Source organism: Triturus cristatus, chromosome 5_2 (genome assembly GCF_964204655.1).
Source record: "Triturus cristatus chromosome 5_2, aTriCri1.1, whole genome shotgun sequence".
Lineage (NCBI taxonomy): Eukaryota > Metazoa > Chordata > Amphibia > Caudata > Salamandridae > Triturus > Triturus cristatus.
The window spans coordinates 1,010,064,486-1,010,080,808 of NC_140588.1; the positions used below are offsets into that span (position 1 = coordinate 1,010,064,486).

General features: G+C 50.3%; 1 long non-coding RNA gene across 4 annotated transcripts in view; it reads right to left on the reverse strand.

Annotated features, from left to right (window-relative positions):
* Positions 1-16,323, reverse strand: part of LOC146829583 (uncharacterized) — a 493,129-nt gene that overhangs the window by 264,886 nt on the left and 211,920 nt on the right. The window lies entirely within an intron of this gene.

Below are 16,323 nucleotides of genomic sequence, written 5' to 3' on the forward strand. Positions count from 1 at the left end.
AAAAGGGGTTTTGAGAACAGCCTGTCCTACAGCTGCCTGCTGTTTTGATTGCACATCTACACAATAGTGTTTGGTAAATGTGTGTGTGGTGGACCAGGTGGCTGCTCTACATATATCATGCAGGGGAATATTTCCTAGAAAAGCCATGGAGGCCCCTAACTTACGTGTTGAGTGGGCTCGTGGGGGAATAGTTAATGTGCGTTTTGCCTTTTGATAACAAATTTGAATACACTTAACTATCCATCTGGCTATCCCTGCTTCGGAGATGGCGTTACCCTTGTGGTGTGGGGCAAAGGCAACGAACAGTTGTTTTGTCTTCCTAAAGGGTTTAGTCCTGTCGATGTAGTACATGAGGGCCCTCCTTACGTCTAGTGTATGGAGTGCTCGTTCCGCGACAGTTTGTGGGTTTTGGAAGAAAACGGGCAGTTCAATAGTTTGATTCATGTGGAACTGCGAGATTACCTTGGGCATGAATTTGGGGTTGGTACGTAGTACGACCCTGTTGGCGTGAACCTGTATAAATGGCTCTTGAACTGTTAGTGCCTGGAGTTCACTAACCCTTCTTAAAGAAGTGATTGCTACCAGGAAAGCTACTTTCCAGGTGAGGAATTGAATCTCGCATGAGTGTAGAGGTTCAAAGGGTGGACCCATCAGGCGTGTGAGGACCAGGTTGAGGTTCCACATTGGAGCCGGTGGGTGGCTTGGTGGAATGACTCGTTTGAGTCCTTCCAAGAATGCTTTGATGGCAGGCACTCTGAATAGTGAGAGGTGCTGCCTGGTTTGCAGATAGGCTGAGATTGCGGTCAAATGGACACGTATAGAGGTGTACGCCAGATTGCATCGGTATAGGTGTAAGAGGTAACAAATGATGTTTTGGATGGATGCGTCCAGCGGGTTAATGTCATTATTACTGCAATAAATGACGAACCTTTTCCATTTGGCTGCATAGCAAGCTCTTGTAGTGGGTCTCCTGGCCTCCTTGATGATGTCCATACAGGCAGGTGGCAGGTTGAGGTAGCCAAACTCTAGGACTTCAGGAGCCAGATTGCCAGGTTCAGCTGTTGCGGATCTGGGTGCTGAATCTCTCCATGGTTCTGCGTCAAATGCGCGGGTTTGATCCGCAGCCTTTGATGCGGCACCACGGAAAGTTCGAGGAAGGTGGTGTACCATGGCTGGCGTGCCCACGTAGGAGCAACTAGGACGAGTGTCAGGGAGTGTTGTCTGAGTTTGCGAGCCACCAGCGGTATCAACGGCGCTGGGGGAAAAGCGTACGCAAATCTGCCGGACCAGTTCATCCATATCGCATTGCCCTGCGACTGCGGATGTGGGAACCTGGCGGCAAAGCTTTGGCATTTTGCGTTTTCGCTTGTGGCGAAGAGGTCTATCTCTGGATGACCCCACTGCTGGAAGTACGGTTGGAGTACTGATGGGTGTAACTCCCACTCGTGCATCTGGTGGCTGTGTCTGCTGAGCAGATCCGCCATCTGGTTGTCCTTGCCCGGGAGGTGCTCTGCCATGAGGAACATGTTCCTCTGAATGGCCCACTTCCACATGCTCTGAGCCAGATGAGACAACTGTGGAGAGTGTGTTCCTCCCTGCTTCTGTATGTAGTACATGGCAGTCATGTTGTCCGTCCGGATCAACACGACTTTGTTGCACAGATGTACTTTGAATGCCTTCATGGCCAGGAAGATTGCCATCAGTTCCAGAAGGTTGATGTGCATCTTCTTCTGTTGTGTTGTCCATAGTCCCTGCACTGTGTAGTGGAGTACATGAGCTCCCCATCCCTGGAGAGACGCGTCCGCTGTCAGTACTATTTGTGGAACAGGCTCTTGGAACGGTCGGCCCTTGCAAAGGTTTTGAGGATTCCACCAATGCAGAGAGTTGTATGCCCGACCGCTCACCAACACTAGGTCTTTTAACTGTCCTTGAGCCTGATTCCACTGACGTGCTAAGCACTCCTGAAGCGGGCGCATATGTAATCTCGCGTGTGGGACTATGAAAATGCAGGAGGCCATCATGCCTATCAACTGCATGAACACTCGCGCTGGAAGTGAGTGTTGGGGTTTGAACCTGGAGATCAGCATTTGCATGCTGTTGATCCTCACTAAATTTGGCTGAGCTGTGGCTGCCAGAGTGTCTATAGTCGCACCTAGGTACTGTTGTACGTGTGCGGGCTGGAGATGGGATTTTGGGTAATTTAGTGAGAACCCCAGACTGTGAAGGAGGTGAATGGTGCGGGACATGTGGCTGGCACATTGCTGGGCTGACTTCGCTTGAACGAGCCAGTCGTCCAGGTAAGGGTAGACGTGTATGTGCTGCCTCCGTAGATGTGCCGCCACAGTAGCTAGGCACTTTGTAAACACCCTTGGTGCCGTTGTCACGCCGAAGAGAAGGACTCTGAATTGGTAGTGCTGTCCTTGAACAGTGAACCTGAGGTATTTTTTGTGTGATGGGTGAATGGGTATGTGGAAATACGCATCCTTGAGGTCCAGTGTGGCTAGAAAGTCTCCCTGCTTGAGCAGCGGGAGGACTTGCTGGAGAGTGAGCATGTGAAAATGCTCGGAAAGAATGTATCTGTTTAGGGGTCTCAGGTCTAATATAGGTCTGAGTGACCCGTCCTTCTTCGGTATTAAAAAGTACAGGGAGTACACCCCCGTACCTTGCTCGTGGACGGGTATGACCTCTATTGCGCCTTTTAGAAGCATGCTTTGCACCTCCTGCTGTAAGAGCGTTAAGTGCTCTGAGGACATAGGACGGTTTCTTGGAGGAAGTGTGGGTGGAGTGGAGGTTAGCTCTAGACAGTAACCGTATTTGACAATATCTTTGACCCACCTGTCCGTGGTGATGGAGTTCCACGTGGACAGGAACCTTTGTAGCCTTCCCCCGACAGGTGTTATGTGGTCGGGAGGAAGGGAGAGGGCGTCACTGCTTGTTCTTGGGGGAGGACCTGGTGTTGCCGTAGCCGCGTCCTCTTCCCTTTGTACTGGAGCCACGATATCCACCCCGGGTGTTTTTATCGTAGGTGGTTTGTGTATTGCCCTTGTTGTATGTCTGCTGTGACCCCTGTCCTCTACCTGCTCCTTTATTTCCGGGGCGACGAAAGGAGCTGCTCCGAAAGGACTGAGTCTGGAGAGCCCCCATGGACTTTGCGGTGTCCGTGTCCTTTTTTATTTTCTCAAGGGTGGTGTCAACCTCCGGTCCAAATAAATAGTCGGGGTTGACAGGCTGGTTGAGTATATTATTTTGCACCTCCGGTTTGAATCCGGAGATTCGCAACCAGGCATGTCGTCGCAGCATGACGCTTGTGTTAATGGCCCTGGCAGCCGTGTCTGCGGCATCTAGTGCACACTTGATGGAAGCATTTTTGAGTAGCTGTCCCTCTCTGATAAGAATTTCTGCACCTTCTTTGTACTGGTCAGGGAGATGTTGGAGTAGTTGTTCCAATGTGTCATAGTGCGCTCTATCGTAGCGAGCGAGGAGCGCTTGAGTGTTGGCTATGCGCCATATGTTGGCAGCCTGGGCGGCAACTCGCTTGCCGGAGGTCTCTGGCACCTTGGACTCTTTGTCCGGGGGAGGAGCGTCACCTGTCGTCTGCGAGTGTGCCCTCTTGCGAGCATTCGCCACGACAATGGAGTCTAGTGGTAATTGGCCTCTGATGTAAGTAGGGTCCCCAGGCGCCGATCTGTATTTCTTATCGATCCTGGGGTTTATCACTCGTGCCCTGGTGGGTTCTTTGAAGATGTCCTTGGCTGGTTTGAGGACCCCTTTCAACATGGGCAGAGTTTTTACATGTCTTTCTGAGGATGCAAAGGTGTCCATAAGAAAGTCGTCCTCGATGGTGTCAGAGTGAAGCTGCACTCCATGATTATTTGCGGCACGTTCGATAAGAGCGTTGAACGCTGCAGTGTCCTCTGTGGGAGATGTTTTCGCCCCATAGAGTTGTGGGTCCTGTGCATCTAGAGGTGCACCTGGATCTACAGGGTCGCCCCAAGTTTGATCAGGGTCCTGTTGGTAATCAGGGTCTATGTCTCCGTGGTAGGGGACTTGGTCATCCATGTAATCCCCCAACACATCCGTGTCGGAGTGTGTGGGAGAGTATGATTGTGGATCCTGGTAGGGCGAGTGGTAAGATTCGCTTAGGAGAGGTTCTGAGTCCACAGGCAGCTTCCTTTTTAGCGGGATCCGGAAAGGGTCCAAAGGTGGCTCCGAAGTTATCCTCCGTTCGTGGATAACCATCCTGCCGGTGATGGCGTCGATGACATGTGACGGAGACGCCTCAGGAGGTGTAGTTGTGGTGTGGGCGACCCGTGTCCTGAGTTGGAATATTTTTGGGATCGTGGACGGAGGCAGGCCAAAAGTAATGTTGGCTGGCACCGAAGAGGCTGTGGAGCTTTTATTGGGCCGGAGCCCGACGTGTCCTGGAGGACCGTTTTGGTTTTGCTGCTTTGTGCTGCACCAGGTCGGACTTGGAGCGTCTTTGTGGCTTTCGTGCCGACCAGGTCTGTGGAGGCGGTCGTCGACTTTTTCGGCGCCAGCGGGTCATCGAGTCGAGGGGCGGGAATGGCCGTCGACGTCTTCGATGCATGAGGCTTCGGTGTTGCCGTGGAAGCGATGTGAGACGCAGCCGGCAGTGTGACCTTTGGTGTCGGAGTCGATGGCGTCGACGCCGGGAACCGATCAGGTTTGTTGGCACCGAAGGCCTTTTTCCGTATGCCGACTCCGATGTCGGCCGCTTCAAGTTCGGCACCGAAGTCTGGCTTGGTGCGCTCGGTGCCGACGCGCTTCGCTGGCGTCGAAGGTGTGGAAGGCCTCGATCCGACCAGCGCCACTTTTGGTTTCGGTTTCGATTGAACCAGTGCAGCTTTCGGTTTCGGTTTGGAAGAAGGGAAACCAGCCGGTTTAGGTAATAATGGCTGCCGCTGAACGTCCGAGGCCGGGCCCGAGGGCGGGGCCGAAGAACTGCGGGATAGGTCTCGGGTAAGGCCCGAAGGCGATCCCTCGACCGGAGCCATAGACTGTGGCACTGGGCTCTCTTCAGTCTGAACGGGTAGGCCTTGCTCGTCATTGGAGCTACTCTCTTCGGCCCCTAAGGCCTCATCGTAGTCTCCTACCTCGGTGTCGTCTTCATCTCTGCGAAAGAGTGATTCGTCGACGTCGTTCGATCCGGAGTCATGTTCGGAAACGGGACTGGAGGGTAGGATCTCCAATTCTTCGACATCTTCGGTCTCGGCGTTGAAGATGTCTGCCGGGGCCGGTGCCGCGTGCTGCGCTTCGAGTCTTGCAGCTCGTCGATTCCGTAGAGTCTTCTTGGAACGGAACCGGGCACAGGCCATGCATGTCGATTCGTCGTGATCCGGCGAAAGGCATTTGTTGCACACCGGATGGACGTCGATGTGGGGATATTTCGCATTGCATACCGGACATCTCTTGAACGGTGTCCTCGATTCCATCGTCGATGTCGTCGACGGGCAGGTAAGAAGCGAAAAGTCGGTGCTGAAAGTTGTTAAACTAACAAAGGTATCGAAACCGATCGAGAAAAACAGTACCGACGCGAACTAAAGGCCTTTTGGCCTCGATAAAGTTTTTCCTAACTTGAGCTAAGATAGCACATCCGAACCCAATGGCGGAAAAAAACAATCTGAGGATGGAGGGGATGCCCATGCGCACTGTAGTCCAGGGGAGGAGTCACCTATCCCAGGATACCTCGAAGACTCTTCCAGGACAACAACGTGCAAACATCCGGACCCAACACTAGGCGGCGATCTATGCACAGATATGAATTCAGCAGCCCACATGCCTCGAACAGCCCTTTTTACATCCAGTGTGTGTAACGCTCTTTCCGCAACAGTTTGAGGTTGTGAGAAAAAGACTGGTAATTCTACCGACTGGTTTAAATGGAATGGAGAAATGACTTTGGGTAGAAACTTTGGGTTGGTGCGGAGTACAACCTTGTTCTGATGCATTTGGAGAAAAGGTTCCTGTATTTTGTATTTCACTAACCCTTCTGAGGGAAGTGATGGCCACTAGAAAAGCTGTTTTCCATGTGAGAAATTGGAGCTCACATTTATGTAATGGTTCGAAAGGGGGTCCCTATTAACCGTGTAAGAACTATATTCAAATTCCAGACCGGTGAGGGTGGTACTCTGGGTGGAATTACTCTTTTGAGGCCTTCCATGAAGGCCTTGATGGCAGGCCCTCTGAAGAGTGAAAGGTGCTGCCTGTTCTGTAAGTAAGCAGCAATGGCAGCGAGATGTAACCTAATGGAAGTATATGCTAGGTTACACCTTTGTAGGTGGAGTAAATAACGAATATGCTACTTACCAGTATGCATCTGTTCTTGGCATGTAGGGCTGCTGACATTCATATCTGTGCATAGATCGCCGCCTAGTGTTGGGTCCGGATGATTGCATATTGTTGTCCTGGAAGAGTCTTCGAAGTATCACGAGATAGGTGGCTCCTCCCCTGGACTACAGTGCGCATGGGCATCCTCTCCATCCTCAGATTGTTTTTCGCCATTGTGTCAGTGATGGAGTAGATACAGTAAGTGATGACCATGCTATACAGTAATTCTGAGTGCTGCAGCCGCTACAGGCGCCGGGGAGGAGGGTGGGCGATATGAATGTCAGCAGCCCTACATGCCAAGAACAGATGCATACTGGTAAGTAGCATATTCGGTTCGAGGCATGTGGGCTGCTGAATTCATATCTGTGCATAGATTACATAGCAGTCCCTCCATTAGCGGCGGCTGCCCGTGTCAGCTGCAGCAGTCTGAAAAAGGGTCTTGAGAACAGCCTGTCCTACAGCTGCCTGCTGTTTTGAATGTACATCTACACAGTAGTGTTTAGTAAATGTATGTATAGTGGACCATGTGGCTGCTCTACATATTTCCTCTAAAGGAATGTTCCCTAGGAAAGCCATGGACGCCCCTAACTTTCGTGTTGAGTGGGCTCTTGGAAGAATCGTTAATGTGCGTTTAGCTTTTTCATAGCAAATTTGAATACATTTAACGATCCATCTGGCTATCCCTGCTTTGGAAATGGCGTTGCCCTTGTGTTGTGGAGAAAAGGCAACAAACAGTTGTTTTGTTTTCCTAAAATCCTTTGTTCTGTCTATATAGTACATGAGGGCCCTCTTTACATCTAGTGTATGGAGCATTCTCTCTGCGACATTTTCTGGATTTGGAAAGAAAACAGGCAGTTCAATAGTCTGATTCATGTGGAACTGCGATATCACTTTAGGCATGAATGTGGGGTTGGTACGTAGGACAATTCTGTTTGCGTGAACCTGTATGAATGGCTCTTGAATGGTTAGGGCCTGGAGTTCACTAACTCTTCTCAACGAAGTGATTGCCACTAAGAAAGCTACTTTCCAGGTGAGGAATTGAATCTCACATGAATGTAGAGGTTCAAAAGGTGGACCCATCAATCTGGTGAGGACCACATTGAGGTTCCACACCGGTGCCGGTGGGTGTGTTGGAGGAATCACTCTTTTGAGTCCCTCTAAGAAGGCTTTGATGGCAGGCACTCTGAATAAAGAGAGGTGCTGCCTGTTCTGAAGATAGGCTGCTATTGCGGTTAGATGTATACGGATGGAGCTGTATGCCAGATTGCATCGGTATAAGTGTAACAGGTAACAGATGATGTTCTGAATGGATGCATCCAGCGGATTCATGTCATTGTTTTTACAGTAAATGACAAATCTTTTCCATTTAGCCGCATAGCAAGCTCTGGTCGTGGGTCTCCTGGCCTCCTTGATGATATTCATACATTCTGGAGGCAGGTTCAGGTAGCCAAACTCTAAGACTTCAGGAGCCAGATCGCCAGGTTCAGCTGTTGCGGATCTGGGTGCTGAATTTCGCCATGGTTCTGTGTTAAGAGTTTGGGTGTTAGCCGCAGTCTTTGATGCGGCACCACGGAAAGTTCTAGCAACGTGGTGTACCATGGCAGGCGTGCCCACATTGGAGCAACCAGGATGAGTGTCATTGAGTGTTGCCTTGGTTTGCGTGCCACTAGCGGTATTAATGGCGCTGGGGGAAAAGCGTACGCAAATCTGCCTCACCAGTTCATCCATATTGCATTGCCCTGCGACTGTGGATGCGGGAACCTGGCGGCAAAGCTTTGGCATTTTGCGTTTTCCCTTGTGGCGAATAGGTCTATCTCTGGATGACCCCACTGCTGGAAGTACGGTTGGAGTACTGATGGATGTAGCTCCCACTCGTGCATTTGGTGGCTGTGTCTGCTGAGCAGATCCGCCATTTGGTTGTCCTTGCCCGGGAGGTGTTCTGCCATGAGGAACATGTTCCTCTGAATGGCCCACCTCCACATGCTCTGAGCCAGATGAGACAACTGTGGAGAGTGTGTTCCTCCCTGCTTCTGTATGTAGTACATGGCAGACATGTTGTCCGTCCGGATCAACACGACTTTGTTGCACAAGTGTACTTTGAATGCCTTCATTGCCAGGAAGATTGCCATCAGTTCCAGAAGGTTGATGTGCATCTTCTGTTGCTGTGTCGTCCATAGTCCCTGCACTGTGTAATTGAGTACATGAGCTCCCCATCCCTGGAGAGACGCGTCCGCCGTCAGTATTATTTGTGGAACAGGCTCTTGGAACGGTCGGCCCTTGCAAAGGTTTTGTGGATTCCACCAATGCAGAGAGTTGTATGCCCGATCGCTCACCAACACTAGGTCTTTCAACTGTCCTTGAGTCTGATTCCATTGACGTGCCAAGCACTCCTGAAGCGGGCGCATATGTAGTCTCGCGTGCGGGACTATGAAGATGCAGGAGGCCATCATGCCTATCAACTGCATGAACGCTCGCGCTGGAAGGGAGTGTTGAGGTCTGAACTTCTTTATCAGCAGTTGCATGCTGTTGATCCTCACTAAATTTGGCTGAGCTTTGGCTGCCAGAGTGTCTATGGTCGCGCCCAGGTACTGCCGTACGTGGGCGGGTTGAAGATGTGACTTTGGATAATTCAGTGAGAATCCCAGACTGTGAAGAAGGTGAATGGTGTGGGCTATGTGGCTGGCACACTGCTGGGCTGACTTTGCCTGAACAAGCCAGTCGTCCAGGTAAGGGAAGACGTGAATGTGCTGTCTCCTTAAGTGTGCAGCCACTGTCGCTAGGCACTTGGTAAAGACTCTGGGCACCGTTGTTACTCCGAAAGGGAGGACTTTGAACTGATAATGCTGATCCTGAATAGTGAACCTGAGATATTTTCTGTGTGATGGGTGTATGGGTATGTGGAAATACGCATCCTTCAAATCCAGTGTTGCTAGGAAGTCTCCCTGACAAAGTAACGGCAGAACCTGCTGGAGGGTGAGCATATGAAAATGCTCTGACAGAATGTATTGGTTGAGAGGTCTCAGGTCCAGTATAGGTCTGAGAGACCCGTCCTTTTTTGGGATCAAGAAGTACAGAGAGTACACCCCTGACCCTCGTTGTTCTACAGGCACAAGCTCTATGGCTCCTTTCTGCAGCATACTTAGTACTTCCTGCTGCAATAATGCCAAGTGCTCTGCGGACATAGGACGGTGTCTTGGTGGTATGTTGGGTGGATTGGATGTTAATTCCAAACAATAACCGTACTGGCCAATTTCTCTGACCCACCTGTCTGTGGTGATGGATCTCCAGACTGGCAGGAACTGTTGGAGTCTCCCCCCGACCGGTGTTATGTGGTCGGGGGGCAGTGACAAGACGTCACTGTTTGTTATTGGCGGAGGACCTGGTGTTGTTGTGTCCTCGTCCTCTGCCTTTGGTGCTGGATCCACGATATCCACCCCTATTGTTTTTATTATAGGTACTCTGGGTACCTCCTTTATTGTACTGCTGCTGGGACCCCTGACCTCTAGCTGCTCCTCTATTCCCGGGGCGATGAAAGGAGCCACTCCGAAACTGCTGCGACTGTAGAGCCCCCATAGATTTCGCAGTTTCAGTGTACTTTTTAATCTTTTCTAGTGTAGTGTCAACCTCGGGCCAAATAAAAAGTCTGGGTTGACTGGTTGATTCAAGATATTATTTTGAATTTCAGGTTTGAAACCTGATATTCTCAGCCATGCGTGCCTCCTCAACATCACACTAGTGTTGATTGCCCTTGCTGCAGTGTCAGCTGCATCTAGTGCGCATTTGATGGACGCATTTGTAATGAGTTGTCCCTCTCTGATGAGGAGCTCCACTCCATCTTTGTAGTCATCTGGTAGGTGTTCTAGCAGTGTTTCTAGGGTATCGTAGTGTGACCTGTCATATCTGGCCAGGAGTGCCTGGGTGTTGGCAATGCGCCAGGTGTTTGCTGCTTGTGCTGCTATCCTTTTCCCCGATGTTTCTAGCACTTTGGACTCCTTGTCCGGAGGAGGAGCATCACCGGTAGTTTGTGAGTTAGCTCTCTTGCGAGCATTAGAAACTACCATTGAGTACAACGGCAATTGACCCTTAATGTACATTGGGTCTCCTGGGGCTGGTTTGTATTTTTTCTCTATTCTCGGGTTCAATACCCGTGCTCTGGTTGTCTCCTTAAAGATGTCCTTAGCATGTTTAATAACCCCTTTCAACATTGGTAGAGTCTTGACCGTTCTCTCTGATGTGGAGAACGTGTCCACCAAGAAATCCTCTTCTACAGTCAGAATGAAGTTCCACTCCGTGATTGGCAGCCGCTCTTTCAATGAGGGCGTTAAAAGCAGCAGTATCTTCAGTGGGAGATGGTTTTATATTATAAGGATGAGTGTCAGGAGCATTATGTGGGTCTCCTGGGTCATTAAGGTCTCCCCATGCTTGATCCTGGTCTTGCTGTTGTTCATCAGGGTCATTATCCACAGGATAAGTGGTATCCTCAGTATAGCCCTCTCCTGCATCCGCCTCTGAGTGTGCGGGAGAAAAGGATTGTGGTTCCTGATCATATGTGTGGTAAGGTTCCACAAGCACTGGTGTCGAACCTGACGCCATTTTCCTTTTTAGTGGAATTTTGTATGATTCCAGAGCCTTTTCTGGAACAATTTTCCGCTTGCGGAACAACAGTCTACCAGTGTCTATGTCGATAAACTGGTCCTGTGAGTCTTCGACATCTGTTCTTTCTGTGGACACTGTTCTTGGTTGCTCGATACTCTTCCTAAGTTCGAACATCTTAGGCGCCCCCGGTGGTGGCAATCCAAACTTGATCGGTGCCGGCGCCGAGTGAGCCTTGGCGACCTTGTTCGGTTCGGGACCCGTTTTCGGTTCGAGAGTGTCCCGTTCCCTGATGCGCTTTAGGGACTCCGATACCTGTTGCAACGTGAATGCCGACGGTGCTTTTGATCCGACAGGCTCTTTGGAGACTGGCCTCGACGCGCTCTCCGGCTTCTTTCCTGTCTTCGGGGCTTCGATCCGAAGTTTGGGATCGACGCCTTGTTGATCCGGTAGTTTGGCAGTCTCAGCACTCCTCGGTGTTGATGTAGTCGGATCGACAACCTTGACCTTGGTCGTCGGTGCCCCAACCTTCGGTGCTATAGGCCTCTGCGTCTTCTCGGGACCGAGGGCCTCCTTCTGTTTCTCGTGCCGAAGTCCTTTTTCGGGTTCTCGGTACCGAAGTCCTTCTTCGTTTGTTCGGCTCCGATGGCCTTCTTTTGTGTCGACGGATTGGAAGGTTTCGATGCCTTCGATCCGACCTGAACCAGTTGCACTTTCGGTTTCGATTTGACCGGTGCAGGTTTTGGTTTCGATTTCACGGAATCGACTCCAGTCTTTTTCAATATTTCTGGCTCTTTTGAAATGTTCGAAGCCGGGCCTTCAGGTGGGGCTGGAGAACGATTTGACCGATCTTGGGTAAGGCCCGCAGGTGATCCCTCGACCTGAGCCTTATGAAGACTATCTCCCTCAGCCTCTGCATCGACGGATTGGCCTAGCTCCTCGCCTGAGCTATCTTCCTCGGCCCCAAGGGCCTCATCGTCGTCTCCTACCTCGTTGACGACGTCTTCGAAGATCTCCTCATCTTCGTCGTCATATTCCGATTCTACCTCTTCGACGCTCTCGACTTCTTCATCCTCGGTGCCGAATATGTTAACCGGGTTAGGCGCCGATTTTGGGGCCTCCAATCTAGCCGCTCGTCTATTCCGAAGTGTCTTTTTCGACCGGATCCGGGCGCAGGCCATACACCTGGTCTCATCATGATCTGGTGATAAACATTTGTTACACACCAGATGGACATCAACGTGTGGATATTTTGCGTGACATAGAGGACATCTCTTGAAGGGAGTCCTCGATTCCATCTTCGAACGTCGATCGATGTTCGGACCGAAACTCGGTCCGAGAAGGGTGAATGAGTTCGAGAACAAGTATAAGAATTTATCGATACCGAACGCAAACGATACTGACGATATCTAAAGGCTTTGGGCCTTAAGGAATATGCTACTTACCAGTATGCATCTGTTCTTGGCATGTAGAGCTGCAGAGTTGTACACTTAGCATAGATCGCCATCTGGTGTTGGGCCCGGATGTTTGCAGTTTGTTTTTGTTCTTTGGACAGTCTTTGGAAGTCACGAGTTTGGTGACTCCTCCTTCGGTCCGTACTGCGCATGGGCTTCGGCTCCATCCTCAGATTGTTTTTCGCCAACAGGGAAATGATGGAGCGTAGTAATAACAGTGAGAAACCCATGTGTGTTATATCTAATTAAGATGTACTGGAACGGATACAGGTAGCCGGGGAGGCGGGTGGGCGTGTACAACTCTGCAGCTCTACATGCCAAGAACAGATGCATACTGGTAAGTAGCATATTCCGTTCGAGGCATATGAGCTGCAGATTGTACACTTAGCATAGATTATATAGCAGTACCCAACCTTAGCGGCGACCACCGGTATCCGTTGCAGTGGTTTGAAAAAGTGTCTTTAGTACTGCCTGGCCCACCCTAGCTTGCTGCTTGGAATGCACATCTACACAGTAATGTTTTGTGAAGGTGTGCGGTGTTGACCATGTGGCTGCTTTGCAGATGTCATCTAAGGGTATGATCCCTAGAAAAGCCATAGAAGCCCCTAACTTTCTTGTAGAGTGGGCTTTAGGCGGAACAGATAATGTTCTTTTTGCCTTTTGATAGCAAATTTGTATGCACTTTACAATCCACCTAGCTATCCCTGATTTAGAGATGGGGTTGCTTTTATGTGGTGGAGAGAAGGAAACAAACAATTGTTTAGTGTTCCTGAAGGGTTGCGTGCTTTGTATGTAGTACAGCAAAGCCCTTTTAACATCGAGTGTGTGTAAGGCCCTCTCTGCAACAGATTGAGGTTGCGAGAAGAAGACAGGTAATTCCACCGATTGATTGAGATGGAAGGGGGAAATGACCTTGGGCAGAAACTTCGGATTTGTGCGAAGTATGACCTTGCTGTGATGTATTTGTAGGAAGGGTTCCTGTATAGTGAACGCTTGTTATTTCACCAACCCTTCTAAGGGAAGTGATAGCTACGAGAAAAGCTGTTTTCCAGGTGAGAAACTGTAGCTCACATTTATGCATTGGTTCGAAGGGCGGACCCATTAGCCGTGTAAGAACTAAATTTAGATTCCATACAGGGGAAGGTGGTGCCCTGGGAGGAATTACTCGTTTAAGGCCTTCCATAAAGGCTTTAATAGCGGGAACTCTGAACAGTGATAAATGCTGTCTGTTTTGTAGATAAGCAGCGATCGCTGCTAGGTGTAGGCGTATGGATGAATATGCCAGGTTACACCTGTGAAGATGGAGCAGATAGCATATGATGTGCTGTATGGATGCATCTTAAGGGTTGATTGTATTGTTATGGCAGTAAATTACAAATCTTTTCCACTTTGCGGCATAGCATGCTCTAGTGGTAGGACGTCTGGCTTCCATGATGATGTTCATGCAATCAGGGGGAAGGTTAAGGTATCCAAATTCTAAGATTTCAGGAGCCAGATCGCAAGGTTGAGCTGAGCTGGGTCCGGGTGCCTGATTTCTCCATGGTTCTGGGTTAGGAGGCATGGAGATAGGTGCAGTTTTTGATGTGGTACCACTGATAGTTGTAGTAGTGTGGTGTACCACGGCTGCCTGGCCCACGTCGGAGCTACTAGAATGAGTGTGAGGGAGTGTTGTTGTAGCTTCCTTACCACTAATGGAATTAGTGGGAGAGGTGGAAAGGCGTATGCAAATCTGCCTGACCAGTTCATCCATATCGCATTGCCCTTGGACAATGGGTGTGGGTATCTGGTGGCGAAGCTTGGGCATTTTTTGTTTTCGTGGGTGGCGAAGAGGTCTATCTGAGGATGCCCCCACTGTTGGAAGAATGGGTGAAGAACTTGTGGATGCAGTTCCCATTCGTGTAGTTGTTGCGTTTGTCTGCTGAGCAGATCTGCCATGGTGTTTTGTACGCCTGGAACGTGCTGTGCCAGGAGAAAGATGTTTTGGGGAATTGCCCATCTCCATATGCTCTGGGCTAAGCGGGAGAGCTGGGGAGAGTGTGTCCCCCCCCTGTTTTTGGATATAATACATTGCAGTCATGTTGTCTGTGCGAATGAGGACTGCTTTGCCCGAAATCTGTTTTTGGAAGGATTTTAGGGCTAGAAAGATCGCCAAGAGCTCCAGATGGTTGATGTGGAGCGATTTTTGCTGTGGCGTCCATAGACCTTGCATTGTGAGGTGTAGGAGGTGCGCTCCCCAGCCGGAGAGCGATGCGTCCGCTGTTAGAATCACCTGAGGAACCGGGTCCAGGAACGGCCGCCCTTTGGAAAGGTTTGTGGTGTTCCACCACTGCAGAGTGATGTGTGCGGCCGTCCACCAACACCAGATCCGTCAGCTGACCCTGGGCCTGGTTCCACTGTTGTGCTAGGCACTCTTGAAGTGGACGCATGTGGAGTCTTGCATGGGGCACTATGAAAATGCAAGACGCCATCATTCCTATGAGCTTCATAAACACTCTTGCTGGAAGAGAGTGTTGAGGAAGGAATGTTTTGCGTAAGGCTTGAATGCTTGTGATTCTGGCTGAGTTTGGATAGGCAATACCCTTGGAGGTGTCTATAGTGGCCCCGAGATATTGCTTTGTGTGAGATGGTATGAGGTGGGACTTTTGGTAGTTCACCGTGAAGCCTAGCTGGTGGAGCAGTTGGATGGTGCTGTTTGTATGTTGCACACATTGGTGGTAGGACGCGGCTTTTATCAGCCAGTCGTCTAAGTAAGGGAAGACGTGAATATGTTGACGTCTGAGGTGTGCTGCCACTACCGCTAGGCATTTGGTAAACACCCGTGGTGCGGTGGTAACCCCGAAGGGGAGAACCGTGAATTGGTAATGCTGCCCGTCCACCACGAACCTGAGGTACTTCCTGTGAGAGGGGTGTATTGGAATGTGAAAGTATGCGTCTTTGAGATCCAAGGTAGTGAGAAAGTCTCCCTGACAGAGGAGCGGGAGGACTTGTTGTAGGGTGACCATGTGGAAATGGTCTGAATGTATGTAGGCATTTAGAGGCCGGAGGTCCAGAATGGGCCTGAGGGTCCCGTCTTTCTTTGGTATTAAGAAATATAGGGAGTAGACCCCTAGATTTTGCTGATTGACGGGGACCTGCTCTATAGCGTGTTTTTGGAGGAGGGAGAGTACCTCCTGTTTGAGCAGTGTGGAATGTTCTTGAGACATTGGACGGTGCCTTGGTGGGATATTGGGTGGGGTAGATGTTAGCTCGAGACAGTACCCTGACCGAATGATTTGGGTCACCCATTTGTCCGATGTTATGGACTCCCATGCGTGGATAAAGTTTTGTAGTCTGCCCCCGACCGGAGTGGGATGGTCTGGGGGGAGCGAAGGGAAGTCATTGTGCGGGTGGGGTAGCAGAACGGGTGGTGTTAGTTTTGCCCCTGCCCTTATTGTTGTTGCCTCTGTAACCGCCCCTTTGGTTGCCCTTTGAAAAGGTATTTTGAGGAGGGGACTTGTAAGAGGTAGAGGCGCTATCGGTGGAGAAGCCTCTGCCTGTGCCACGAAAGGATGAGCGTCGAAAGGAACGTTTAGAGGCTTGTGTTTGGAGTGCCCCCATAGACTTTGCTGTGTCTGTGTCCTTTTTCATCTTTTCCAACGCTTCGTCTACCTTTGGCCCAAAGAGAGTTTGTTGGTCAAAAGGGTGATTGAGTATGGACGCCTGGACTTCAGGTTTGAACCCTGAGATCCTGAGCCAGGCATGGCGACGAAGCAGGACACTGGTATTTATGGCTCTAGATGCAGTGTCGGCTGCATCGAGGGCACACTTAATGGAGGTGTTTGTAAGTAGTTTACCCTCCTGTATCAGGTCATGAGCCTTGCGCTTGTGTTTTTCGGGAAGGTGCTGCATAAGAGCCTCAAGTTCGTCGTAGTGTGCTCTGTCATAGCGCGCA